General features: G+C 45.8%; 11 non-coding genes and 1 pseudogene across 11 annotated transcripts; all 12 read left to right on the forward strand.

Annotated features, from left to right (window-relative positions):
• Positions 1 to 359: 359 nt before the first annotated feature.
• Positions 360 to 550, forward strand: LOC130327434 (U2 spliceosomal RNA). Its single transcript, XR_008871813.1, has one exon. It is a non-coding gene; the product is annotated as a U2 spliceosomal RNA (small nuclear RNA).
• Positions 551 to 2,641: 2,091 nt separating this feature from the next.
• Positions 2,642 to 2,832, forward strand: LOC130327435 (U2 spliceosomal RNA). Its single transcript, XR_008871814.1, has one exon. It is a non-coding gene; the product is annotated as a U2 spliceosomal RNA (small nuclear RNA).
• A 2,088-nt stretch (positions 2,833 to 4,920) lies between these two features.
• Positions 4,921 to 5,111, forward strand: LOC130327436 (U2 spliceosomal RNA). The gene has a single exon (XR_008871815.1). It is a non-coding gene; the product is annotated as a U2 spliceosomal RNA (small nuclear RNA).
• A 2,083-nt stretch (positions 5,112 to 7,194) lies between these two features.
• Positions 7,195 to 7,385, forward strand: LOC130327437 (U2 spliceosomal RNA). Its single transcript, XR_008871816.1, has one exon. It is a non-coding gene; the product is annotated as a U2 spliceosomal RNA (small nuclear RNA).
• A 2,087-nt stretch (positions 7,386 to 9,472) lies between these two features.
• On the forward strand, positions 9,473 to 9,625 carry LOC130327433 (U2 spliceosomal RNA; annotated as a pseudogene).
• A 1,418-nt stretch (positions 9,626 to 11,043) lies between these two features.
• LOC130327432 (U2 spliceosomal RNA) lies at positions 11,044 to 11,231 on the forward strand. The gene has a single exon (XR_008871812.1). It is a non-coding gene; the product is annotated as a U2 spliceosomal RNA (small nuclear RNA).
• A 2,092-nt stretch (positions 11,232 to 13,323) lies between these two features.
• Positions 13,324 to 13,514, forward strand: LOC130327426 (U2 spliceosomal RNA). The gene has a single exon (XR_008871807.1). It is a non-coding gene; the product is annotated as a U2 spliceosomal RNA (small nuclear RNA).
• Positions 13,515 to 15,600: 2,086 nt separating this feature from the next.
• LOC130327428 (U2 spliceosomal RNA) lies at positions 15,601 to 15,791 on the forward strand. The gene has a single exon (XR_008871808.1). It is a non-coding gene; the product is annotated as a U2 spliceosomal RNA (small nuclear RNA).
• Positions 15,792 to 17,881: 2,090 nt separating this feature from the next.
• LOC130327429 (U2 spliceosomal RNA) lies at positions 17,882 to 18,072 on the forward strand. Its single transcript, XR_008871809.1, has one exon. It is a non-coding gene; the product is annotated as a U2 spliceosomal RNA (small nuclear RNA).
• Positions 18,073 to 20,165: 2,093 nt separating this feature from the next.
• Positions 20,166 to 20,356, forward strand: LOC130327430 (U2 spliceosomal RNA). The gene has a single exon (XR_008871810.1). It is a non-coding gene; the product is annotated as a U2 spliceosomal RNA (small nuclear RNA).
• A 2,092-nt stretch (positions 20,357 to 22,448) lies between these two features.
• LOC130327431 (U2 spliceosomal RNA) lies at positions 22,449 to 22,639 on the forward strand. Its single transcript, XR_008871811.1, has one exon. It is a non-coding gene; the product is annotated as a U2 spliceosomal RNA (small nuclear RNA).
• Positions 22,640 to 24,730: 2,091 nt separating this feature from the next.
• On the forward strand, positions 24,731 to 24,921 carry LOC130327425 (U2 spliceosomal RNA). Its single transcript, XR_008871806.1, has one exon. It is a non-coding gene; the product is annotated as a U2 spliceosomal RNA (small nuclear RNA).
• Positions 24,922 to 26,068: the final 1,147 nt, after the last annotated feature.

Below are 26,068 nucleotides of genomic sequence, written 5' to 3' on the forward strand. Positions count from 1 at the left end.
TGATACCGTTTGGGGACAGCCAAGGAGGCATCTGCAGGCAACAAAGGTAGGTGTGTGCTTGTGTGTGTGTTTCCTATGCAGATCCTAAGCCCAGTGTCACATGCAAGTAGGAGGAGTAAGAAGGGTTCCTGGCAAATCCGGGTTATGGATTGCATTTAAAAAGGCCCCGTGGGAGTGCAATGGGCCCCTGTCTTGCTGCTTAGCAATAATGGTATGGGTTTAGGTTCTGCTGTGTGTACTGGTGGTTGACTGCCCCCCAGCCCAGAGTGTGCATGGAAAATTGTCTGGCAGCCTCCCTGACAGCAAGCAGTGATAGTGCCCATGAAGGGGACCTTGTTGGGCCCGCCCCTTTCACGGTTATCGCTTCTCGGCCTTTTGGCTAAGATCAAGTGTAGTATCTGTTCTTATCAGTTTAATATCTGATACGTCCCCTATCTGGGGACCATATATTAAATGGATTTTTGAGAACGGGGGCCGATTTCGAAGCTTGCTTCCGTCGCCCTATGCATTGACCCGATATGGCAGTATCTTCGGGTACAGTGCACCACCCCCTTACAGGGTTAAAAAGAAAGATTCCTACTTTCATTGCTACCTGCTTGCTGGCTAGCCAGCTAGCCAGCCCTGTGGGCCTTGCTGCTGCTGCAGCCAAAAAACAAAAGGTGGTGCTGCTGCTGCTTCTGCTGCTTCTGCTTGTGTCTGGCCGCTGTTGGAGCGTCCAGGCACAGGACTTCTGCTGCTGCTGACTAAATGGCCTCCTTAATTGGATCATTTGAGTAGCCAGCACACCTGTGCAGGTAGGGCATGACATGATAGGCAGCTGCCTTGATAGCGGGTGGGTGCTGAATGTTCCTAATTGACAAAATAAGATTAATGCTTATGAAGAAATATAAAATCTCATCCCTTCCCCAATATCGCGCCACACCCCTACCCCTTAATTCCCTGGTTGAACTTGATGGACATATGTCTTTTTTCGACCGTACTAACTATGTAACTATGTAACATAACATGGGGGGGGGGGGGGGGTCTCCTGGCTGTTCACACAGGTGTGTCATTGCTGTACATTGACCATGCATTGCTTCTGTGGTATTGCAAAGGCAAAGACAAATGCTTCCAGCCATCCATTGCACTAATGGATTGGTCATCAGCTGGCTGTCTATGTCCCGCATCAATATAGACCAAAGTACAGAGGGTTAGGCTATGCTATTGTGCACCTACCTGATGCATCAGAAGGTGCGAGGCCCTTGCTAAATTCTGTGCACAGACTTTGAGATCTATACTTTAGACTGTATCTAAACCTGCTCCAACATGGACTGACATTCTGGCCTACTTTCAGCCGATGCGACTTGTCTGTCGCTGAACAGTCGCTTTTTATGTATTCAGCACCTATGTATAATGTTGTAAAAATGCTCTAGAAGCTAAAGTCGCAGAAATGTCACACATATTTGGCCTGCAACTTTCTGTGCGACAAATTCAGACAGGAAAAATCAGTATAAATCCTTAGAAAATTATCCCCCAGTGTCTCCATCTGCTGGCGGTATTGAATAAGCATTGCTGCACTGATGGGGTATGCATTAGACGAAAAAAAAGAAGAAAAAGAAGAATAATACGCCCAGAAAAGAGGCGAAAAGGAGAAAAACGTAAAAAAACGTGAAAAAAAAGTAAGAGGAAGAGAAGGGAAAAAAAGGTGGAAATGGGTTTAAAAGTGATTTCGGCGGAGAAATATATATATATATATATATATATATATATATATATATATATATATATACGCGCACACACACACATATATATAAACGTATTCTCCGTTGAGATATTGCAGCCGCTGCTGTGTCCAGGCCCAGGAGCCTTAGCACTGTGCTGTGATGTCACTCAATACCACTGACATCACTAGGTGTAAACAACATCTCTCCTTTGCTGTGTATGTGACTATGGAGCTGTTTGGTGATGTCGTCTATTATGGCCTTCATAGAAGCAACAGGAGATTGTTGCATCCATCTAGAACCCTCAGAACTACAGTGCTATGATGTCACTCACTTCCACAGGCCTTGCAGAGTGTAAACAACAACAACCCAGCTTTGTTGTGTATGTAACCATAGGGATTTGTGATGTCACCTAGAACCTTCACAGCAGCGACAGCTTTATGAGGAGCATCAGCACTGCTCTGCCTGAGCAGAACCATCACCGCCATAGGTTGTCAAATAACCCGGATTTAACCCACACAGGTAAGTCCAATGGGGTGCAGGCATGTCCTCTATGCTTACAGCTTCCCGTGGGTGTTGGTTTGATACCGTTTGGGGACAGCCAAGGAGGCATCTGCAGGCAACAAAGGTAGGTGTGTGCTTGTGTGTGTGTTTCCTATGCAGATCCTAAGCCCAGTGTCACATGCAAGTAGGAGGAGTAAGAAGGGTTCCTGGCAAATCCGGGTTATGGATTGCATTTAAAAAGGCCCCGTGGGAGTGCAATGGGCCCCTGTCTTGCTGCTTAGCAATAATGGTATGGGTTTAGGTTCTGCTGTGTGTACTGGTGGTTGACTGCCCCCCAGCCCAGAGTGTGCATGGAAAATTGTCTGGCAGCCTCCCTGACAGCAAGCAGTGATAGTGCCCATGAAGGGGACCTTGTTGGGCCCGCCCCTTTCACGGTTATCGCTTCTCGGCCTTTTGGCTAAGATCAAGTGTAGTATCTGTTCTTATCAGTTTAATATCTGATACGTCCCCTATCTGGGGACCATATATTAAATGGATTTTTGAGAACGGGGGCCGATTTCGAAGCTTGCTTCCGTCGCCCTATGCATTGACCCGATATGGCAGTATCTTCGGGTACAGTGCACCACCCCCTTACAGGGTTAAAAAGAAAGATTCCTACTTTCATTGCTACCTGCTTGCTGGCTAGCCAGCTAGCCAGCCCTGTGGGCCTTGCTGCTGCTGCAGCCAAAAAACAAAAGGTGGTGCTGCTGCTGCTTCTGCTGCTTCTGCTTGTGTCTGGCCGCTGTTGGAGCGTCCAGGCACAGGACTTCTGCTGCTGCTGACTAAATGGCCTCCTTAATTGGATCATTTGAGTAGCCAGCACACCTGTGCAGGTAGGGCATGACATGATAGGCAGCTGCCTTGATAGCGGGTGGGTGCTGAATGTTCCTAATTGACAAAATAAGATTAATGCTTATGAAGAAATATAAAATCTCATCCCTTCCCCAATATCGCGCCACACCCCTACCCCTTAATTCCCTGGTTGAACTTGATGGACATATGTCTTTTTTCGACCGTACTAACTATGTAACTATGTAACATAACATGGGGGGGGGGGGGGGTCTCCTGGCTGTTCACACAGGTGTGTCATTGCTGTACATTGACCATGCATTGCTTCTGTGGTATTGCAAAGGCAAAGACAAATGCTTCCAGCCATCCATTGCACTAATGGATTGGTCATCAGCTGGCTGTCTATGTCCCGCATCAATATAGACCAAAGTACAGAGGGTTAGGCTATGCTATTGTGCACCTACCTGATGCATCAGAAGGTGCGAGGCCCTTGCTAAATTCTGTGCACAGACTTTGAGATCTATACTTTAGACTGTATCTAAACCTGCTCCAACATGGACTGACATTCTGGCCTACTTTCAGCCGATGCGACTTGTCTGTCGCTGAACAGTCGCTTTTTATGTATTCAGCACCTATGTATAATGTTGTAAAAATGCTCTAGAAGCTAAAGTCGCAGAAATGTCACACATATTTGGCCTGCAACTTTCTGTGCGACAAATTCAGACAGGAAAAATCAGTATAAATCCTTAGAAAATTATCCCCCAGTGTCTCCATCTGCTGGCGGTATTGAATAAGCATTGCTGCACTGATGGGGTATGCATTAGACGAAAAAAAAGAAGAAAAAGAAGAATAATACGCCCAGAAAAGAGGCGAAAAGGAGAAAAACGTAAAAAAACGTGAAAAAAAAGTAAGAGGAAGAGAAGGGAAAAAAAGGTGGAAATGGGTTTAAAAGTGATTTCGGCGGAGAAATATATATATATATATATATATATATATATATATATATATATATATACGCGCACACACACACATATATATAAACGTATTCTCCGTTGAGATATTGCAGCCGCTGCTGTGTCCAGGCCCAGGAGCCTTAGCACTGTGCTGTGATGTCACTCAATACCACTGACATCACTAGGTGTAAACAACATCTCTCCTTTGCTGTGTATGTGACTATGGAGCTGTTTGGTGATGTCGTCTATTATGGCCTTCATAGAAGCAACAGGAGATTGTTGCATCCATCTAGAACCCTCAGAACTACAGTGCTATGATGTCACTCACTTCCACAGGCCTTGCAGAGTGTAAACAACAACAACCCAGCTTTGTTGTGTATGTAACCATAGGGATTTGTGATGTCACCTAGAACCTTCACAGCAGCGACAGCTTTATGAGGAGCATCAGCACTGCTCTGCCTGAGCAGAACCATCACCGCCATAGGTTGTCAAATAACCCGGATTTAACCCACACAGGTAAGTCCAATGGGGTGCAGGCATGTCCTCTATGCTTACAGCTTCCCGTGGGTGTTGGTTTGATACCGTTTGGGGACAGCCAAGGAGGCATCTGCAGGCAACAAAGGTAGGTGTGTGCTTGTGTGTGTGTTTCCTATGCAGATCCTAAGCCCAGTGTCACATGCAAGTAGGAGGAGTAAGAAGGGTTCCTGGCAAATCCGGGTTATGGATTGCATTTAAAAAGGCCCCGTGGGAGTGCAATGGGCCCCTGTCTTGCTGCTTAGCAATAATGGTATGGGTTTAGGTTCTGCTGTGTGTACTGGTGGTTGACTGCCCCCCAGCCCAGAGTGTGCATGGAAAATTGTCTGGCAGCCTCCCTGACAGCAAGCAGTGATAGTGCCCATGAAGGGGACCTTGTTGGGCCCGCCCCTTTCACGGTTATCGCTTCTCGGCCTTTTGGCTAAGATCAAGTGTAGTATCTGTTCTTATCAGTTTAATATCTGATACGTCCCCTATCTGGGGACCATATATTAAATGGATTTTTGAGAACGGGGGCCGATTTCGAAGCTTGCTTCCGTCGCCCTATGCATTGACCCGATATGGCAGTATCTTCGGGTACAGTGCACCACCCCCTTACAGGGTTAAAAAGAAAGATTCCTACTTTCATTGCTACCTGCTTGCTGGCTAGCCAGCTAGCCAGCCCTGTGGGCCTTGCTGCTGCTGCAGCCAAAAAACAAAAGGTGGTGCTGCTGCTGCTTCTGCTGCTTCTGCTTGTGTCTGGCCGCTGTTGGAGCGTCCAGGCACAGGACTTCTGCTGCTGCTGACTAAATGGCCTCCTTAATTGGATCATTTGAGTAGCCAGCACACCTGTGCAGGTAGGGCATGACATGATAGGCAGCTGCCTTGATAGCGGGTGGGTGCTGAATGTTCCTAATTGACAAAATAAGATTAATGCTTATGAAGAAATATAAAATCTCATCCCTTCCCCAATATCGCGCCACACCCCTACCCCTTAATTCCCTGGTTGAACTTGATGGACATATGTCTTTTTTCGACCGTACTAACTATGTAACTATGTAACATAACATGGGGGGGGGGGGGGGGTCTCCTGGCTGTTCACACAGGTGTGTCATTGCTGTACATTGACCATGCATTGCTTCTGTGGTATTGCAAAGGCAAAGACAAATGCTTCCAGCCATCCATTGCACTAATGGATTGGTCATCAGCTGGCTGTCTATGTCCCGCATCAATATAGACCAAAGTACAGAGGGTTAGGCTATGCTATTGTGCACCTACCTGATGCATCAGAAGGTGCGAGGCCCTTGCTAAATTCTGTGCACAGACTTTGAGATCTATACTTTAGACTGTATCTAAACCTGCTCCAACATGGACTGACATTCTGGCCTACTTTCAGCCGATGCGACTTGTCTGTCGCTGAACAGTCGCTTTTTATGTATTCAGCACCTATGTATAATGTTGTAAAAATGCTCTAGAAGCTAAAGTCGCAGAAATGTCACACATATTTGGCCTGCAACTTTCTGTGCGACAAATTCAGACAGGAAAAATCAGTATAAATCCTTAGAAAATTATCCCCCAGTGTCTCCATCTGCTGGCGGTATTGAATAAGCATTGCTGCACTGATGGGGTATGCATTAGACGAAAAAAAAGAAGAAAAAGAAGAATAATACGCCCAGAAAAGAGGCGAAAAGGAGAAAAACGTAAAAAAACGTGAAAAAAAAGTAAGAGGAAGAGAAGGGAAAAAAAGGTGGAAATGGGTTTAAAAGTGATTTCGGCGGAGATATATATATATATATATATATATATATATATATATATATATACGCGCACACACACACATATATATAAACGTATTCTCCGTTGAGATATTGCAGCCGCTGCTGTGTCCAGGCCCAGGAGCCTTAGCACTGTGCTGTGATGTCACTCAATACCACTGACATCACTAGGTGTAAACAACATCTCTCCTTTGCTGTGTATGTGACTATGGAGCTGTTTGGTGATGTCGTCTATTATGGCCTTCATAGAAGCAACAGGAGATTGTTGCATCCATCTAGAACCCTCAGAACTACAGTGCTATGATGTCACTCACTTCCACAGGCCTTGCAGAGTGTAAACAACAACAACCCAGCTTTGTTGTGTATGTAACCATAGGGATTTGTGATGTCACCTAGAACCTTCACAGCAGCGACAGCTTTATGAGGAGCATCAGCACTGCTCTGCCTGAGCAGAACCATCACCGCCATAGGTTGTCAAATAACCCGGATTTAACCCACACAGGTAAGTCCAATGGGGTGCAGGCATGTCCTCTATGCTTACAGCTTCCCGTGGGTGTTGGTTTGATACCGTTTGGGGACAGCCAAGGAGGCATCTGCAGGCAACAAAGGTAGGTGTGTGCTTGTGTGTGTGTTTCCTATGCAGATCCTAAGCCCAGTGTCACATGCAAGTAGGAGGAGTAAGAAGGGTTCCTGGCAAATCCGGGTTATGGATTGCATTTAAAAAGGCCCCGTGGGAGTGCAATGGGCCCCTGTCTTGCTGCTTAGCAATAATGGTATGGGTTTAGGTTCTGCTGTGTGTACTGGTGGTTGACTGCCCCCCAGCCCAGAGTGTGCATGGAAAATTGTCTGGCAGCCTCCCTGACAGCAAGCAGTGATAGTGCCCATGAAGGGGACCTTGTTGGGCCCGCCCCTTTCACGGTTATCGCTTCTCGGCCTTTTGGCTAAGATCAAGTGTAGTATCTGTTCTTATCAGTTTAATATCTGATACGTCCCCTATCTGGGGACCATATATTAAATGGATTTTTGAGAACGGGGGCCGATTTCGAAGCTTGCTTCCGTCGCCCTATGCATTGACCCGATATGGCAGTATCTTCGGGTACAGTGCACCACCCCCTTACAGGGTTAAAAAGAAAGATTCCTACTTTCATTGCTACCTGCTTGCTGGCTAGCCAGCTAGCCAGCCCTGTGGGCCTTGCTGCTGCTGCAGCCAAAAAACAAAAGGTGGTGCTGCTGCTGCTTCTGCTGCTTCTGCTTGTGTCTGGCCGCTGTTGGAGCGTCCAGGCACAGGACTTCTGCTGCTGCTGACTAAATGGCCTCCTTAATTGGATCATTTGAGTAGCCAGCACACCTGTGCAGGTAGGGCATGACATGATAGGCAGCTGCCTTGATAGCGGGTGGGTGCTGAATGTTCCTAATTGACAAAATAAGATTAATGCTTATGAAGAAATATAAAATCTCATCCCTTCCCCAATATCGCGCCACACCCCTACCCCTTAATTCCCTGGTTGAACTTGATGGACATATGTCTTTTTTCGACCGTACTAACTATGTAACTATGTAACATAACATGGGGGGGGGGGGGGGTCTCCTGGCTGTTCACACAGGTGTGTCATTGCTGTACATTGACCATGCATTGCTTCTGTGGTATTGCAAAGGCAAAGACAAATGCTTCCAGCCATCCATTGCACTAATGGATTGGTCATCAGCTGGCTGTCTATGTCCCGCATCAATATAGACCAAAGTACAGAGGGTTAGGCTATGCTATTGTGCACCTACCTGATGCATCAGAAGGTGCGAGGCCCTTGCTAAATTCTGTGCACAGACTTTGAGATCTATACTTTAGACTGTATCTAAACCTGCTCCAACATGGACTGACATTCTGGCCTACTTTCAGCCGATGCGACTTGTCTGTCGCTGAACAGTCGCTTTTTATGTATTCAGCACCTATGTATAATGTTGTAAAAATGCTCTAGAAGCTAAAGTCGCAGAAATGTCACACATATTTGGCCTGCAACTTTCTGTGCGACAAATTCAGACAGGAAAAATCAGTATAAATCCTTAGAAAATTATCCCCCAGTGTCTCCATCTGCTGGCGGTATTGAATAAGCATTGCTGCACTGATGGGGTATGCATTAGACGAAAAAAAAGAAGAAAAAGAAGAATAATACGCCCAGAAAAGAGGCGAAAAGGAGAAAAACGTAAAAAAACGTGAAAAAAAAGTAAGAGGAAGAGAAGGGAAAAAAAGGTGGAAATGGGTTTAAAAGTGATTTCGGCGGAGAATATATATATATATATATATATATATATATATATATATATATATATACGCGCACACACACACATATATATAAACGTATTCTCCGTTGAGATATTGCAGCCGCTGCTGTGTCCAGGCCCAGGAGCCTTAGCACTGTGCTGTGATGTCACTCAATACCACTGACATCACTAGGTGTAAACAACATCTCTCCTTTGCTGTGTATGTGACTATGGAGCTGTTTGGTGATGTCGTCTATTATGGCCTTCATAGAAGCAACAGGAGATTGTTGCATCCATCTAGAACCCTCAGAACTACAGTGCTATGATGTCACTCACTTCCACAGGCCTTGCAGAGTGTAAACAACAACAACCCAGCTTTGTTGTGTATGTAACCATAGGGATTTGTGATGTCACCTAGAACCTTCACAGCAGCGACAGCTTTATGAGGAGCATCAGCACTGCTCTGCCTGAGCAGAACCATCACCGCCATAGGTTGTCAAATAACCCGGATTTAACCCACACAGGTAAGTCCAATGGGGTGCAGGCATGTCCTCTATGCTTACAGCTTCCCGTGGGTGTTGGTTTGATACCGTTTGGGGACAGCCAAGGAGGCATCTGCAGGCAACAAAGGTAGGTGTGTGCTTGTGTGTGTGTTTCCTATGCAGATCCTAAGCCCAGTGTCACATGCAAGTAGGAGGAGTAAGAAGGGTTCCTGGCAAATCCGGGTTATGGATTGCATTTAAAAAGGCCCCGTGGGAGTGCAATGGGCCCCTGTCTTGCTGCTTAGCAATAATGGTATGGGTTTAGGTTCTGCTGTGTGTACTGGTGGTTGACTGCCCCCCAGCCCAGAGTGTGCATGGAAAATTGTCTGGCAGCCTCCCTGACAGCAAGCAGTGATAGTGCCCATGAAGGGGACCTTGTTGGGCCCGCCCCTTTCACGGTTATCGCTTCTCGGCCTTTTGGCTAAGATCAAGTGTAGTATCTGCTCACTTGGTCTGGCTGGAAGGTTCCTGGGGTACCCGTGCCTTGGCCTTGGGGGATCGCTCTACCTATTTGGTGGAGCTTCACCCCCTTGCTGCTTTTGGGGTTACGGCTTACTCCCCAGGAAACGAGAAGTGATCACCAGGCAGCCACTGGGTCGCCTGGTTGCAAACAGAGGACGGAAGAAGATCTCGGCAGCTGAACAGACATGGCGGATATACCTGAATATGCTCGGGTCAAAAATGCTGTTCGATTTATCGTGGAGGAGCAAGCCAGAGGAGAAAAGAATGTGGACTTCTTAATCGTGGAGATCTTGTTTGGTCTGTTCCAAGTGCCAAGAATGGAGATCTTGACAGTCATGGATTACCCTCGAAAGGGGGTCTATGATGTTACTTTCAACAGCAAGTCTTTCTACAGAAAATTTTTGGAAACCTTGGAGAAAACCCGGAATCATCCAAAGATGGAAGGCATAAAATTGGTTGAGCACTTTGTGGACAATACCAAGCTGTTCACAGTTAAGATGTACTCGCCATACGCGAAAGAAAGTGACATCAAGCTCTTTTTGCAGGAATTTTGTGTGGAAGTAGAGGAAAGAGGTAAAGTCCTTAACCAACACCAGCTTTGGACAGGAAAATGGAAGTTCTTGTGCAGACTGAAAGAGGATGCGGGGGCGCCCGGAAGATTATTGCTCCCACCAGCTCGGTTTAAAATAGGGAAGGACACAGGGGATTTATTTTTCCCAGAGATGGGAACTTTCTGCAAAAACTGCAAACAATACGGGCATGAAAGTTGTGGAAAGATAATATGTACCAAATGTCTAAAGGAAGGTCATGTCTTTTCTGAGTGTGGCCAAAGTAAGACCTGCAGGGCCTGTAAAAAGACTGGGCACTTCTTTAAAGACTGCCCGGAAAAATCTGAGGCTATGGAAGTTGGGGTGAAATTGAAGAGGAAGACAAAAGAAGAGAATATAGTTCCAGAGACCAAAAAAGTTTCTGGCAAGAGCAAAGAAAAGTTGGACACAGGAAAAAAAATGGAAGAAGAAAGCGTAAGTGAGGCTTCTGAAGGGGAGCACACAGAGGAATTAAAGAAAATAATTCTCAGTGAGTATTTTTCTGGATATTTGGGTGAGGTGCTAGACCAAGCCCCAAAGGAAGAAAAAGAAATATTTGTTCAAGACCTAGTAAAATTTAAAATAAAAGTGAATACCCGGCTTGAAACTGTGAGGGGAAAAATAATGCAGTCCATGAAGCCTGATGTAAGGCGCTTCATGGCGACCTACCAAGTGTCACCATGGTTGGCAGTCCCTGTCAAAGAAGCTTTGAAGAGTGGAGCTCTTCAATTCGGTTTAATTGATTATTTGGCAGTTTTCGCATGGAGAAAGGGTTTCATTTTGGATTAAGGTTTATTTGAGTTATTGTTGTTAGTTGTTTTGTTGTTTTAATTTGTTTTATTCTGGAAATAAATAAAAAAAAAAAAAAAAAAAAAGTTACCTGATGATGAGCACAAAAATCTAGTTCATATGAGATCTTAGAACTATGATTTAGTTCTGAGGGAAACTTAAAAAAAAATCTGTTCTTATCAGTTTAATATCTGATACGTCCCCTATCTGGGGACCATATATTAAATGGATTTTTGAGAACGGGGGCCGATTTCGAAGCTTGCTTCCGTCGCCCTATGCATTGACCCGATATGGCAGTATCTTCGGGTACAGTGCACCACCCCCTTACAGGGTTAAAAAGAAAGATTCCTACTTTCATTGCTACCTGCTTGCTGGCTAGCCAGCTAGCCAGCCCTGTGGGCCTTGCTGCTGCTGCAGCCAAAAAACAAAAGGTGGTGCTGCTGCTGCTTCTGCTGCTTCTGCTTGTGTCTGGCCGCTGTTGGAGCGTCCAGGCACAGGACTTCTGCTGCTGCTGACTAAATGGCCTCCTTAATTGGATCATTTGAGTAGCCAGCACACCTGTGCAGGTAGGGCATGACATGATAGGCAGCTGCCTTGATAGCGGGTGGGTGCTGAATGTTCCTAATTGACAAAATAAGATTAATGCTTATGAAGAAATATAAAATCTCATCCCTTCCCCAATATCGCGCCACACCCCTACCCCTTAATTCCCTGGTTGAACTTGATGGACATATGTCTTTTTTCGACCGTACTAACTATGTAACTATGTAACATAACATGGGGGGGGGGGGGGGGGTCTCCTGGCTGTTCACACAGGTGTGTCATTGCTGTACATTGACCATGCATTGCTTCTGTGGTATTGCAAAGGCAAAGACAAATGCTTCCAGCCATCCATTGCACTAATGGATTGGTCATCAGCTGGCTGTCTATGTCCCGCATCAATATAGACCAAAGTACAGAGGGTTAGGCTATGCTATTGTGCACCTACCTGATGCATCAGAAGGTGCGAGGCCCTTGCTAAATTCTGTGCACAGACTTTGAGATCTATACTTTAGACTGTATCTAAACCTGCTCCAACATGGACTGACATTCTGGCCTACTTTCAGCCGATGCGACTTGTCTGTCGCTGAACAGTCGCTTTTTATGTATTCAGCACCTATGTATAATGTTGTAAAAATGCTCTAGAAGCTAAAGTCGCAGAAATGTCACACATATTTGGCCTGCAACTTTCTGTGCGACAAATTCAGACAGGAAAAATCAGTATAAATCCTTAGAAAATTATCCCCCAGTGTCTCCATCTGCTGGCGGTATTGAATAAGCATTGCTGCACTGATGGGGTATGCATTAGACGAAAAAAAAGAAGAAAAAGAAGAATAATACGCCCAGAAAAGAGGCGAAAAGGAGAAAAACGTAAAAAAACGTGAAAAAAAAGTAAGAGGAAGAGAAGGGAAAAAAAGGTGGAAATGGGTTTAAAAGTGATTTCGGCGGAGAAATATATATATATATATATATATATATATATATATATATATATATATATACGCGCACACACACACATATATATAAACGTATTCTCCGTTGAGATATTGCAGCCGCTGCTGTGTCCAGGCCCAGGAGCCTTAGCACTGTGCTGTGATGTCACTCAATACCACTGACATCACTAGGTGTAAACAACATCTCTCCTTTGCTGTGTATGTGACTATGGAGCTGTTTGGTGATGTCGTCTATTATGGCCTTCATAGAAGCAACAGGAGATTGTTGCATCCATCTAGAACCCTCAGAACTACAGTGCTATGATGTCACTCACTTCCACAGGCCTTGCAGAGTGTAAACAACAACAACCCAGCTTTGTTGTGTATGTAACCATAGGGATTTGTGATGTCACCTAGAACCTTCACAGCAGCGACAGCTTTATGAGGAGCATCAGCACTGCTCTGCCTGAGCAGAACCATCACCGCCATAGGTTGTCAAATAACCCGGATTTAACCCACACAGGTAAGTCCAATGGGGTGCAGGCATGTCCTCTATGCTTACAGCTTCCCGTGGGTGTTGGTTTGATACCGTTTGGGGACAGCCAAGGAGGCATCTGCAGGCAACAAAGGTAGGTGTGTGCTTGTGTGTGTGTTTCCTATGCAGATCCTAAGCCCAGTGTCACATGCAAGTAGGAGGAGTAAGAAGGGTTCCTGGCAAATCCGGGTTATGGATTGCATTTAAAAAGGCCCCGTGGGAGTGCAATGGGCCCCTGTCTTGCTGCTTAGCAATAATGGTATGGGTTTAGGTTCTGCTGTGTGTACTGGTGGTTGACTGCCCCCCAGCCCAGAGTGTGCATGGAAAATTGTCTGGCAGCCTCCCTGACAGCAAGCAGTGATAGTGCCCATGAAGGGGACCTTGTTGGGCCCGCCCCTTTCACGGTTATCGCTTCTCGGCCTTTTGGCTAAGATCAAGTGTAGTATCTGTTCTTATCAGTTTAATATCTGATACGTCCCCTATCTGGGGACCATATATTAAATGGATTTTTGAGAACGGGGGCCGATTTCGAAGCTTGCTTCCGTCGCCCTATGCATTGACCCGATATGGCAGTATCTTCGGGTACAGTGCACCACCCCCTTACAGGGTTAAAAAGAAAGATTCCTACTTTCATTGCTACCTGCTTGCTGGCTAGCCAGCTAGCCAGCCCTGTGGGCCTTGCTGCTGCTGCAGCCAAAAAACAAAAGGTGGTGCTGCTGCTGCTTCTGCTGCTTCTGCTTGTGTCTGGCCGCTGTTGGAGCGTCCAGGCACAGGACTTCTGCTGCTGCTGACTAAATGGCCTCCTTAATTGGATCATTTGAGTAGCCAGCACACCTGTGCAGGTAGGGCATGACATGATAGGCAGCTGCCTTGATAGCGGGTGGGTGCTGAATGTTCCTAATTGACAAAATAAGATTAATGCTTATGAAGAAATATAAAATCTCATCCCTTCCCCAATATCGCGCCACACCCCTACCCCTTAATTCCCTGGTTGAACTTGATGGACATATGTCTTTTTTCGACCGTACTAACTATGTAACTATGTAACATAACATGGGGGGGGGGGGGGGGGTCTCCTGGCTGTTCACACAGGTGTGTCATTGCTGTACATTGACCATGCATTGCTTCTGTGGTATTGCAAAGGCAAAGACAAATGCTTCCAGCCATCCATTGCACTAATGGATTGGTCATCAGCTGGCTGTCTATGTCCCGCATCAATATAGACCAAAGTACAGAGGGTTAGGCTATGCTATTGTGCACCTACCTGATGCATCAGAAGGTGCGAGGCCCTTGCTAAATTCTGTGCACAGACTTTGAGATCTATACTTTAGACTGTATCTAAACCTGCTCCAACATGGACTGACATTCTGGCCTACTTTCAGCCGATGCGACTTGTCTGTCGCTGAACAGTCGCTTTTTATGTATTCAGCACCTATGTATAATGTTGTAAAAATGCTCTAGAAGCTAAAGTCGCAGAAATGTCACACATATTTGGCCTGCAACTTTCTGTGCGACAAATTCAGACAGGAAAAATCAGTATAAATCCTTAGAAAATTATCCCCCAGTGTCTCCATCTGCTGGCGGTATTGAATAAGCATTGCTGCACTGATGGGGTATGCATTAGACGAAAAAAAAGAAGAAAAAGAAGAATAATACGCCCAGAAAAGAGGCGAAAAGGAGAAAAACTTAAAAAAACGTGAAAAAAAAGTAAGAGGAAGAGAAGGGAAAAAAAGGTGGAAATGGGTTTAAAAGTGATTTCGTCGGAGAAATATATATATATATATATATATATATATATATATATATATATACGCGCACACACACACATATATATAAACGTATTCTCCGTTGAGATATTGCAGCCGCTGCTGTGTCCAGGCCCAGGAGCCTTAGCACTGTGCTGTGATGTCACTCAATACCACTGACATCACTAGGTGTAAACAACATCTCTCCTTTGCTGTGTATGTGACTATGGAGCTGTTTGGTGATGTCGTCTATTATGGCCTTCATAGAAGCAACAGGAGATTGTTGCATCCATCTAGAACCCTCAGAACTACAGTGCTATGATGTCACTCACTTCCACAGGCCTTGCAGAGTGTAAACAACAACAACCCAGCTTTGTTGTGTATGTAACCATAGGGATTTGTGATGTCACCTAGAACCTTCACAGCAGCGACAGCTTTATGAGGAGCATCAGCACTGCTCTGCCTGAGCAGAACCATCACCGCCATAGGTTGTCAAATAACCCGGATTTAACCCACACAGGTAAGTCCAATGGGGTGCAGGCATGTCCTCTATGCTTACAGCTTCCCGTGGGTGTTGGTTTGATACCGTTTGGGGACAGCCAAGGAGGCATCTGCAGGCAACAAAGGTAGGTGTGTGCTTGTGTGTGTGTTTCCTATGCAGATCCTAAGCCCAGTGTCACATGCAAGTAGGAGGAGTAAGAAGGGTTCCTGGCAAATCCGGGTTATGGATTGCATTTAAAAAGGCCCCGTGGGAGTGCAATGGGCCCCTGTCTTGCTGCTTAGCAATAATGGTATGGGTTTAGGTTCTGCTGTGTGTACTGGTGGTTGACTGCCCCCCAGCCCAGAGTGTGCATGGAAAATTGTCTGGCAGCCTCCCTGACAGCAAGCAGTGATAGTGCCCATGAAGGGGACCTTGTTGGGCCCGCCCCTTTCACGGTTATCGCTTCTCGGCCTTTTGGCTAAGATCAAGTGTAGTATCTGTTCTTATCAGTTTAATATCTGATACGTCCCCTATCTGGGGACCATATATTAAATGGATTTTTGAGAACGGGGGCCGATTTCGAAGCTTGCTTCCGTCGCCCTATGCATTGACCCGATATGGCAGTATCTTCGGGTACAGTGCACCACCCCCTTACAGGGTTAAAAAGAAAGATTCCTACTTTCATTGCTACCTGCTTGCTGGCTAGCCAGCTAGCCAGCCCTGTGGGCCTTGCTGCTGCTGCAGCCAAAAAACAAAAGGTGGTGCTGCTGCTGCTTCTGCTGCTTCTGCTTGTGTCTGGCCGCTGTTGGAGCGTCCAGGCACAGGACTTCTGCTGCTGCTGACTAAATGGCCTCCTTAATTGGATCATTTGAGTAGCCAGCACACCTGTGCAGGTAGGGCATGACATGATAGGCAGCTGCCTTGATAGCGGGTGGGTGCTGAATGTTCCTAATTGACAAAATAAGATTAATGCTTATGAAGAAATATAAAATCTCATCCCTTCCCCAATATCGCGCCACACCCCTACCCCTTAATTCCCTGGTTGAACTTGATGGACATATGTCTTTTTTCGACCGTACTAACTATGTAACTATGTAACATAACATGGGGGGGGGGGGGGGTCTCCTGGCTGTTCACACAGGTGTGTCATTGCTGTACATTGACCATGCATTGCTTCTGTGGTATTGCAAAGGCAAAGACAAATGCTTCCAGCCATCCATTGCACTAATGGATTGGTCATCAGCTGGCTGTCTATGTCCCGCATCAATATAGACCAAAGTACAGAGGGTTAGGCTATGCTATTGTGCACCTACCTGATGCATCAGAAGGTGCGAGGCCCTTGCTAAATTCTGTGCACAGACTTTGAGATCTATACTTTAGACTGTATCTAAACCTGCTCCAACATGGACTGACATTCTGGCCTACTTTCAGCCGATGCGACTTGTCTGTCGCTGAACAGTCGCTTTTTATGTATTCAGCACCTATGTATAATGTTGTAAAAATGCTCTAGAAGCTAAAGTCGCAGAAATGTCACACATATTTGGCCTGCAACTTTCTGTGCGACAAATTCAGACAGGAAAAATCAGTATAAATCCTTAGAAAATTATCCCCCAGTGTCTCCATCTGCTGGCGGTATTGAATAAGCATTGCTGCACTGATGGGGTATGCATTAGACGAAAAAAAAGAAGAAAAAGAAGAATAATACGCCCAGAAAAGAGGCGAAAAGGAGAAAAACGTAAAAAAACGTGAAAAAAAAGTAAGAGGAAGAGAAGGGAAAAAAAGGTGGAAATGGGTTTAAAAGTGATTTCGGCGGAGAAATATATATATATATATATATATATATATATATATATATATATATATATACGCGCACACACACACATATATATAAACGTATTCTCCGTTGAGATATTGCAGCCGCTGCTGTGTCCAGGCCCAGGAGCCTTAGCACTGTGCTGTGATGTCACTCAATACCACTGACATCACTAGGTGTAAACAACATCTCTCCTTTGCTGTGTATGTGACTATGGAGCTGTTTGGTGATGTCGTCTATTATGGCCTTCATAGAAGCAACAGGAGATTGTTGCATCCATCTAGAACCCTCAGAACTACAGTGCTATGATGTCACTCACTTCCACAGGCCTTGCAGAGTGTAAACAACAACAACCCAGCTTTGTTGTGTATGTAACCATAGGGATTTGTGATGTCACCTAGAACCTTCACAGCAGCGACAGCTTTATGAGGAGCATCAGCACTGCTCTGCCTGAGCAGAACCATCACCGCCATAGGTTGTCAAATAACCCGGATTTAACCCACACAGGTAAGTCCAATGGGGTGCAGGCATGTCCTCTATGCTTACAGCTTCCCGTGGGTGTTGGTTTGATACCGTTTGGGGACAGCCAAGGAGGCATCTGCAGGCAACAAAGGTAGGTGTGTGCTTGTGTGTGTGTTTCCTATGCAGATCCTAAGCCCAGTGTCACATGCAAGTAGGAGGAGTAAGAAGGGTTCCTGGCAAATCCGGGTTATGGATTGCATTTAAAAAGGCCCCGTGGGAGTGCAATGGGCCCCTGTCTTGCTGCTTAGCAATAATGGTATGGGTTTAGGTTCTGCTGTGTGTACTGGTGGTTGACTGCCCCCCAGCCCAGAGTGTGCATGGAAAATTGTCTGGCAGCCTCCCTGACAGCAAGCAGTGATAGTGCCCATGAAGGGGACCTTGTTGGGCCCGCCCCTTTCACGGTTATCGCTTCTCGGCCTTTTGGCTAAGATCAAGTGTAGTATCTGTTCTTATCAGTTTAATATCTGATACGTCCCCTATCTGGGGACCATATATTAAATGGATTTTTGAGAACGGGGGCCGATTTCGAAGCTTGCTTCCGTCGCCCTATGCATTGACCCGATATGGCAGTATCTTCGGGTACAGTGCACCACCCCCTTACAGGGTTAAAAAGAAAGATTCCTACTTTCATTGCTACCTGCTTGCTGGCTAGCCAGCTAGCCAGCCCTGTGGGCCTTGCTGCTGCTGCAGCCAAAAAACAAAAGGTGGTGCTGCTGCTGCTGCTTCTGCTGCTTCTGCTTGTGTCTGGCCGCTGTTGGAGCGTCCAGGCACAGGACTTCTGCTGCTGCTGACTAAATGGCCTCCTTAATTGGATCATTTGAGTAGCCAGCACACCTGTGCAGGTAGGGCATGACATGATAGGCAGCTGCCTTGATAGCGGGTGGGTGCTGAATGTTCCTAATTGACAAAATAAGATTAATGCTTATGAAGAAATATAAAATCTCATCCCTTCCCCAATATCGCGCCACACCCCTACCCCTTAATTCCCTGGTTGAACTTGATGGACATATGTCTTTTTTCGACCGTACTAACTATGTAACTATGTAACATAACATGGGGGGGGGGGGGGGGGTCTCCTGGCTGTTCACACAGGTGTGTCATTGCTGTACATTGACCATGCATTGCTTCTGTGGTATTGCAAAGGCAAAGACAAATGCTTCCAGCCATCCATTGCACTAATGGATTGGTCATCAGCTGGCTGTCTATGTCCCGCATCAATATAGACCAAAGTACAGAGGGTTAGGCTATGCTATTGTGCACCTACCTGATGCATCAGAAGGTGCGAGGCCCTTGCTAAATTCTGTGCACAGACTTTGAGATCTATACTTTAGACTGTATCTAAACCTGCTCCAACATGGACTGACATTCTGGCCTACTTTCAGCCGATGCGACTTGTCTGTCGCTGAACAGTCGCTTTTTATGTATTCAGCACCTATGTATAATGTTGTAAAAATGCTCTAGAAGCTAAAGTCGCAGAAATGTCACACATATTTGGCCTGCAACTTTCTGTGCGACAAATTCAGACAGGAAAAATCAGTATAAATCCTTAGAAAATTATCCCCCAGTGTCTCCATCTGCTGGCGGTATTGAATAAGCATTGCTGCACTGATGGGGTATGCATTAGACGAAAAAAAAGAAGAAAAAGAAGAATAATACGCCCAGAAAAGAGGCGAAAAGGAGAAAAACGTAAAAAAACGTGAAAAAAAAGTAAGAGGAAGAGAAGGGAAAAAAAGGTGGAAATGGGTTTAAAAGTGATTTCGGCGGAGAAATATATATATATATATATATATATATATATATATATATATATATATACGCGCACACACACACATATATATAAACGTATTCTCCGTTGAGATATTGCAGCCGCTGCTGTGTCCAGGCCCAGGAGCCTTAGCACTGTGCTGTGATGTCACTCAATACCACTGACATCACTAGGTGTAAACAACATCTCTCCTTTGCTGTGTATGTGACTATGGAGCTGTTTGGTGATGTCGTCTATTATGGCCTTCATAGAAGCAACAGGAGATTGTTGCATCCATCTAGAACCCTCAGAACTACAGTGCTATGATGTCACTCACTTCCACAGGCCTTGCAGAGTGTAAACAACAACAACCCAGCTTTGTTGTGTATGTAACCATAGGGATTTGTGATGTCACCTAGAACCTTCACAGCAGCGACAGCTTTATGAGGAGCATCAGCACTGCTCTGCCTGAGCAGAACCATCACCGCCATAGGTTGTCAAATAACCCGGATTTAACCCACACAGGTAAGTCCAATGGGGTGCAGGCATGTCCTCTATGCTTACAGCTTCCCGTGGGTGTTGGTTTGATACCGTTTGGGGACAGCCAAGGAGGCATCTGCAGGCAACAAAGGTAGGTGTGTGCTTGTGTGTGTGTTTCCTATGCAGATCCTAAGCCCAGTGTCACATGCAAGTAGGAGGAGTAAGAAGGGTTCCTGGCAAATCCGGGTTATGGATTGCATTTAAAAAGGCCCCGTGGGAGTGCAATGGGCCCCTGTCTTGCTGCTTAGCAATAATGGTATGGGTTTAGGTTCTGCTGTGTGTACTGGTGGTTGACTGCCCCCCAGCCCAGAGTGTGCATGGAAAATTGTCTGGCAGCCTCCCTGACAGCAAGCAGTGATAGTGCCCATGAAGGGGACCTTGTTGGGCCCGCCCCTTTCACGGTTATCGCTTCTCGGCCTTTTGGCTAAGATCAAGTGTAGTATCTGTTCTTATCAGTTTAATATCTGATACGTCCCCTATCTGGGGACCATATATTAAATGGATTTTTGAGAACGGGGGCCGATTTCGAAGCTTGCTTCCGTCGCCCTATGCATTGACCCGATATGGCAGTATCTTCGGGTACAGTGCACCACCCCCTTACAGGGTTAAAAAGAAAGATTCCTACTTTCATTGCTACCTGCTTGCTGGCTAGCCAGCTAGCCAGCCCTGTGGGCCTTGCTGCTGCTGCAGCCAAAAAACAAAAGGTGGTGCTGCTGCTGCTTCTGCTGCTTCTGCTTGTGTCTGGCCGCTGTTGGAGCGTCCAGGCACAGGACTTCTGCTGCTGCTGACTAAATGGCCTCCTTAATTGGATCATTTGAGTAGCCAGCACACCTGTGCAGGTAGGGCATGACATGATAGGCAGCTGCCTTGATAGCGGGTGGGTGCTGAATGTTCCTAATTGACAAAATAAGATTAATGCTTATGAAGAAATATAAAATCTCATCCCTTCCCCAATATCGCGCCACACCCCTACCCCTTAATTCCCTGGTTGAACTTGATGGACATATGTCTTTTTTCGACCGTACTAACTATGTAACTATGTAACATAACATGGGGGGGGGGGGGGGGGTCTCCTGGCTGTTCACACAGGTGTGTCATTGCTGTACATTGACCATGCATTGCTTCTGTGGTATTGCAAAGGCAAAGACAAATGCTTCCAGCCATCCATTGCACTAATGGATTGGTCATCAGCTGGCTGTCTATGTCCCGCATCAATATAGACCAAAGTACAGAGGGTTAGGCTATGCTATTGTGCACCTACCTGATGCATCAGAAGGTGCGAGGCCCTTGCTAAATTCTGTGCACAGACTTTGAGATCTATACTTTAGACTGTATCTAAACCTGCTCCAACATGGACTGACATTCTGGCCTACTTTCAGCCGATGCGACTTGTCTGTCGCTGAACAGTCGCTTTTTATGTATTCAGCACCTATGTATAATGTTGTAAAAATGCTCTAGAAGCTAAAGTCGCAGAAATGTCACACATATTTGGCCTGCAACTTTCTGTGCGACAAATTCAGACAGGAAAAATCAGTATAAATCCTTAGAAAATTATCCCCCAGTGTCTCCATCTGCTGGCGGTATTGAATAAGCATTGCTGCACTGATGGGGTATGCATTAGACGAAAAAAAAGAAGAAAAAGAAGAATAATACGCCCAGAAAAGAGGCGAAAAGGAGAAAAACGTAAAAAAACGTGAAAAAAAAGTAAGAGGAAGAGAAGGGAAAAAAAGGTGGAAATGGGTTTAAAAGTGATTTCGGCGGAGAAATATATATATATATATATATATATATATATATATATATATATATATATACGCGCACACACACACATATATATAAACGTATTCTCCGTTGAGATATTGCAGCCGCTGCTGTGTCCAGGCCCAGGAGCCTTAGCACTGTGCTGTGATGTCACTCAATACCACTGACATCACTAGGTGTAAACAACATCTCTCCTTTGCTGTGTATGTGACTATGGAGCTGTTTGGTGATGTCGTCTATTATGGCCTTCATAGAAGCAACAGGAGATTGTTGCATCCATCTAGAACCCTCAGAACTACAGTGCTATGATGTCACTCACTTCCACAGGCCTTGCAGAGTGTAAACAACAACAACCCAGCTTTGTTGTGTATGTAACCATAGGGATTTGTGATGTCACCTAGAACCTTCACAGCAGCGACAGCTTTATGAGGAGCATCAGCACTGCTCTGCCTGAGCAGAACCATCACCGCCATAGGTTGTCAAATAACCCGGATTTAACCCACACAGGTAAGTCCAATGGGGTGCAGGCATGTCCTCTATGCTTACAGCTTCCCGTGGGTGTTGGTTTGATACCGTTTGGGGACAGCCAAGGAGGCATCTGCAGGCAACAAAGGTAGGTGTGTGCTTGTGTGTGTGTTTCCTATGCAGATCCTAAGCCCAGTGTCACATGCAAGTAGGAGGAGTAAGAAGGGTTCCTGGCAAATCCGGGTTATGGATTGCATTTAAAAAGGCCCCGTGGGAGTGCAATGGGCCCCTGTCTTGCTGCTTAGCAATAATGGTATGGGTTTAGGTTCTGCTGTGTGTACTGGTGGTTGACTGCCCCCCAGCCCAGAGTGTGCATGGAAAATTGTCTGGCAGCCTCCCTGACAGCAAGCAGTGATAGTGCCCATGAAGGGGACCTTGTTGGGCCCGCCCCTTTCACGGTTATCGCTTCTCGGCCTTTTGGCTAAGATCAAGTGTAGTATCTGTTCTTATCAGTTTAATATCTGATACGTCCCCTATCTGGGGACCATATATTAAATGGATTTTTGAGAACGGGGGCCGATTTCGAAGCTTGCTTCCGTCGCCCTATGCATTGACCCGATATGGCAGTATCTTCGGGTACAGTGCACCACCCCCTTACAGGGTTAAAAAGAAAGATTCCTACTTTCATTGCTACCTGCTTGCTGGCTAGCCAGCTAGCCAGCCCTGTGGGCCTTGCTGCTGCTGCAGCCAAAAAACAAAAGGTGGTGCTGCTGCTGCTTCTGCTGCTTCTGCTTGTGTCTGGCCGCTGTTGGAGCGTCCAGGCACAGGACTTCTGCTGCTGCTGACTAAATGGCCTCCTTAATTGGATCATTTGAGTAGCCAGCACACCTGTGCAGGTAGGGCATGACATGATAGGCAGCTGCCTTGATAGCGGGTGGGTGCTGAATGTTCCTAATTGACAAAATAAGATTAATGCTTATGAAGAAATATAAAATCTCATCCCTTCCCCAATATCGCGCCACACCCCTACCCCTTAATTCCCTGGTTGAACTTGATGGACATATGTCTTTTTTCGACCGTACTAACTATGTAACTATGTAACATAACATGGGGGGGGGGGGGGGGGGGTCTCCTGGCTGTTCACACAGGTGTGTCATTGCTGTACATTGACCATGCATTGCTTCTGTGGTATTGCAAAGGCAAAGACAAATGCTTCCAGCCATCCATTGCACTAATGGATTGGTCATCAGCTGGCTGTCTATGTCCCGCATCAATATAGACCAAAGTACAGAGGGTTAGGCTATGCTATTGTGCACCTACCTGATGCATCAGAAGGTGCGAGGCCCTTGCTAAATTCTGTGCACAGACTTTGAGATCTATACTTTAGACTGTATCTAAACCTGCTCCAACATGGACTGACATTCTGGCCTACTTTCAGCCGATGCGACTTGTCTGTCGCTGAACAGTCGCTTTTTATGTATTCAGCACCTATGTATAATGTTGTAAAAATGCTCTAGAAGCTAAAGTCGCAGAAATGTCACACATATTTGGCCTGCAACTTTCTGTGCGACAAATTCAGACAGGAAAAATCAGTATAAATCCTTAGAAAATTATCCCCCAGTGTCTCCATCTGCTGGCGGTATTGAATAAGCATTGCTGCACTGATGGGGTATGCATTAGACGAAAAAAAAGAAGAAAAAGAAGAATAATACGCCCAGAAAAGAGGCGAAAAGGAGAAAAACGTAAAAAACGTGAAAAAAAAGTAAGAGGAAGAGAAGGGAAAAAAAGGTGGAAATGGGTTTAAAAGTGATTTCGGCGGAGAAATATATATATATATATATATATATATATATATATATATATATATACGCGCACACACACACATATATATAAACGTATTCTCCGTTGAGATATTGCAGCCGCTGCTGTGTCCAGGCCCAGGAGCCTTAGCACTGTGCTGTGATGTCACTCAATACCACTGACATCACTAGGTGTAAACAACATCTCTCCTTTGCTGTGTATGTGACTATGGAGCTGTTTGGGTGATGTCGTCTATTATGGCCTTCATAGAAGCAACAGGAGATTGTTGCATCCATCTAGAACCCTCAGAACTACAGTGCTATGATGTCACTCACTTCCACAGGCCTTGCAGAGTGTAAACAACAACAACCCAGCTTTGTTGTGTATGTAACCATAGGGATTTGTGATGTCACCTAGAACCTTCACAGCAGCGACAGCTTTATGAGGAGCATCAGCACTGCTCTGCCTGAGCAGAACCATCACCGCCATAGGTTGTCAAATAACCCGGATTTAACCCACACAGGTAAGTCCAATGGGGTGCAGGCATGTCCTCTATGCTTACAGCTTCCCGTGGGTGTTGGTTTGATACCGTTTGGGGACAGCCAAGGAGGCATCTGCAGGCAACAAAAGGTAGGTGTGTGCTTGTGTGTGTGTTTCCTATGCAGATCCTAAGCCCAGTGTCACATGCAAGTAGGAGGAGTAAGAAGGGTTCCTGGCAAATCCGGGTTATGGATTGCATTTAAAAAGGCCCCGTGGGAGTGCAATGGGCCCCTGTCTTGCTGCTTAGCAATAATGGTATGGGTTTAGGTTCTGCTGTGTGTACTGGTGGTTGACTGCCCCCCAGCCCAGAGTGTGCATGGAAAATTGTCTGGCAGCCTCCCTGACAGCAAGCAGTGATAGTGCCCATGAAGGGGACCTTGTTGGGCCCGCCCCTTTCACGGTTATCGCTTCTCGGCCTTTTGGCTAAGATCAAGTGTAGTATCTGTTCTTATCAGTTTAATATCTGATACGTCCCCTATTTGGGGACCATATATTAAATGGATTTTTGAGAACGGGGGCCGATTTCGAAGCTTGCTTCCGTCGCCCTATGCATTGACCCGATATGGCAGTATCTTCGGGTACAGTGCACCACCCCCTTACAGGGTTAAAAAGAAAGATTCCTACTTTCATTGCTACCTGCTTGCTGGCTAGCCAGCTAGCCAGCCCTGTGGGCCTTGCTGCTGCAGCCAAAAAACAAAAGGTGGTGCTGCTGCTGCTGCTTCTGCTGCTTCTGCTTGTGTCTGGCCGCTGTTGGAGCGTCCAGGCACAGGACTTCTGCTGCTGCTGACTAAATGGCCTCCTTAATTGGATCATTTGAGTAGCCAGCACACCTGTGCAGGTAGGGCATGACATGATAGGCAGCTGCCTTGATAGCGGGTGGGTGCTGAATGTTCCTAATTGACAAAATAAGATTAATGCTTATGAAGAAATATAAAATCTCATCCCTTCCCCAATATCGCGCCACACCCCTACCCCTTAATTCCCTGGTTGAACTTGATGGACATATGTCTTTTTTCGACCGTACTAACTATGTAACTATGTAACATAACATGGGGGGGGGGGGTCTCCTGGCTGTTCACACAGGTGTGTCATTGCTGTACATTGACCATGCATTGCTTCTGTGGTATTGCAAAGGCAAAGACAAATGCTTCCAGCCATCCATTGCACTAATGGATTGGTCATCAGCTGGCTGTCTATGTCCCGCATCAATATAGACCAAAGTACAGAGGGTTAGGCTATGCTATTGTGCACCTACCTGATGCATCAGAAGGTGCGAGGCCCTTGCTAAATTCTGTGCACAGACTTTGAGATCTATACTTTAGACTGTATCTAAACCTGCTCCAACATGGACTGACATTCTGGCCTACTTTCAGCCGATGCGACTTGTCTGTCGCTGAACAGTCGCTTTTTATGTATTCAGCACCTATGTATAATGTTGTAAAAATGCTCTAGAAGCTAAAGTCGCAGAAATGTCACACATATTTGGCCTGCAACTTTCTGTGCGACAAATTCAGACAGGAAAAATCAGTATAAATCCTTAGAAAATTATCCCCCAGTGTCTCCATCTGCTGGCGGTATTGAATAAGCATTGCTGCACTGATGGGGTATGCATTAGACGAAAAAAAAGAAGAAAAAGAAGAATAATACGCCCAGAAAAGAGGCGAAAAGGAGAAAAACGTAAAAAAACGTGAAAAAAAAGTAAGAGGAAGAGAAGGGAAAAAAAGGTGGAAATGGGTTTAAA

The sequence above is a fragment of the Hyla sarda genome, unplaced genomic scaffold, assembly GCF_029499605.1.
Source record: "Hyla sarda isolate aHylSar1 unplaced genomic scaffold, aHylSar1.hap1 scaffold_2992, whole genome shotgun sequence".
Lineage (NCBI taxonomy): Eukaryota > Metazoa > Chordata > Amphibia > Anura > Hylidae > Hyla > Hyla sarda.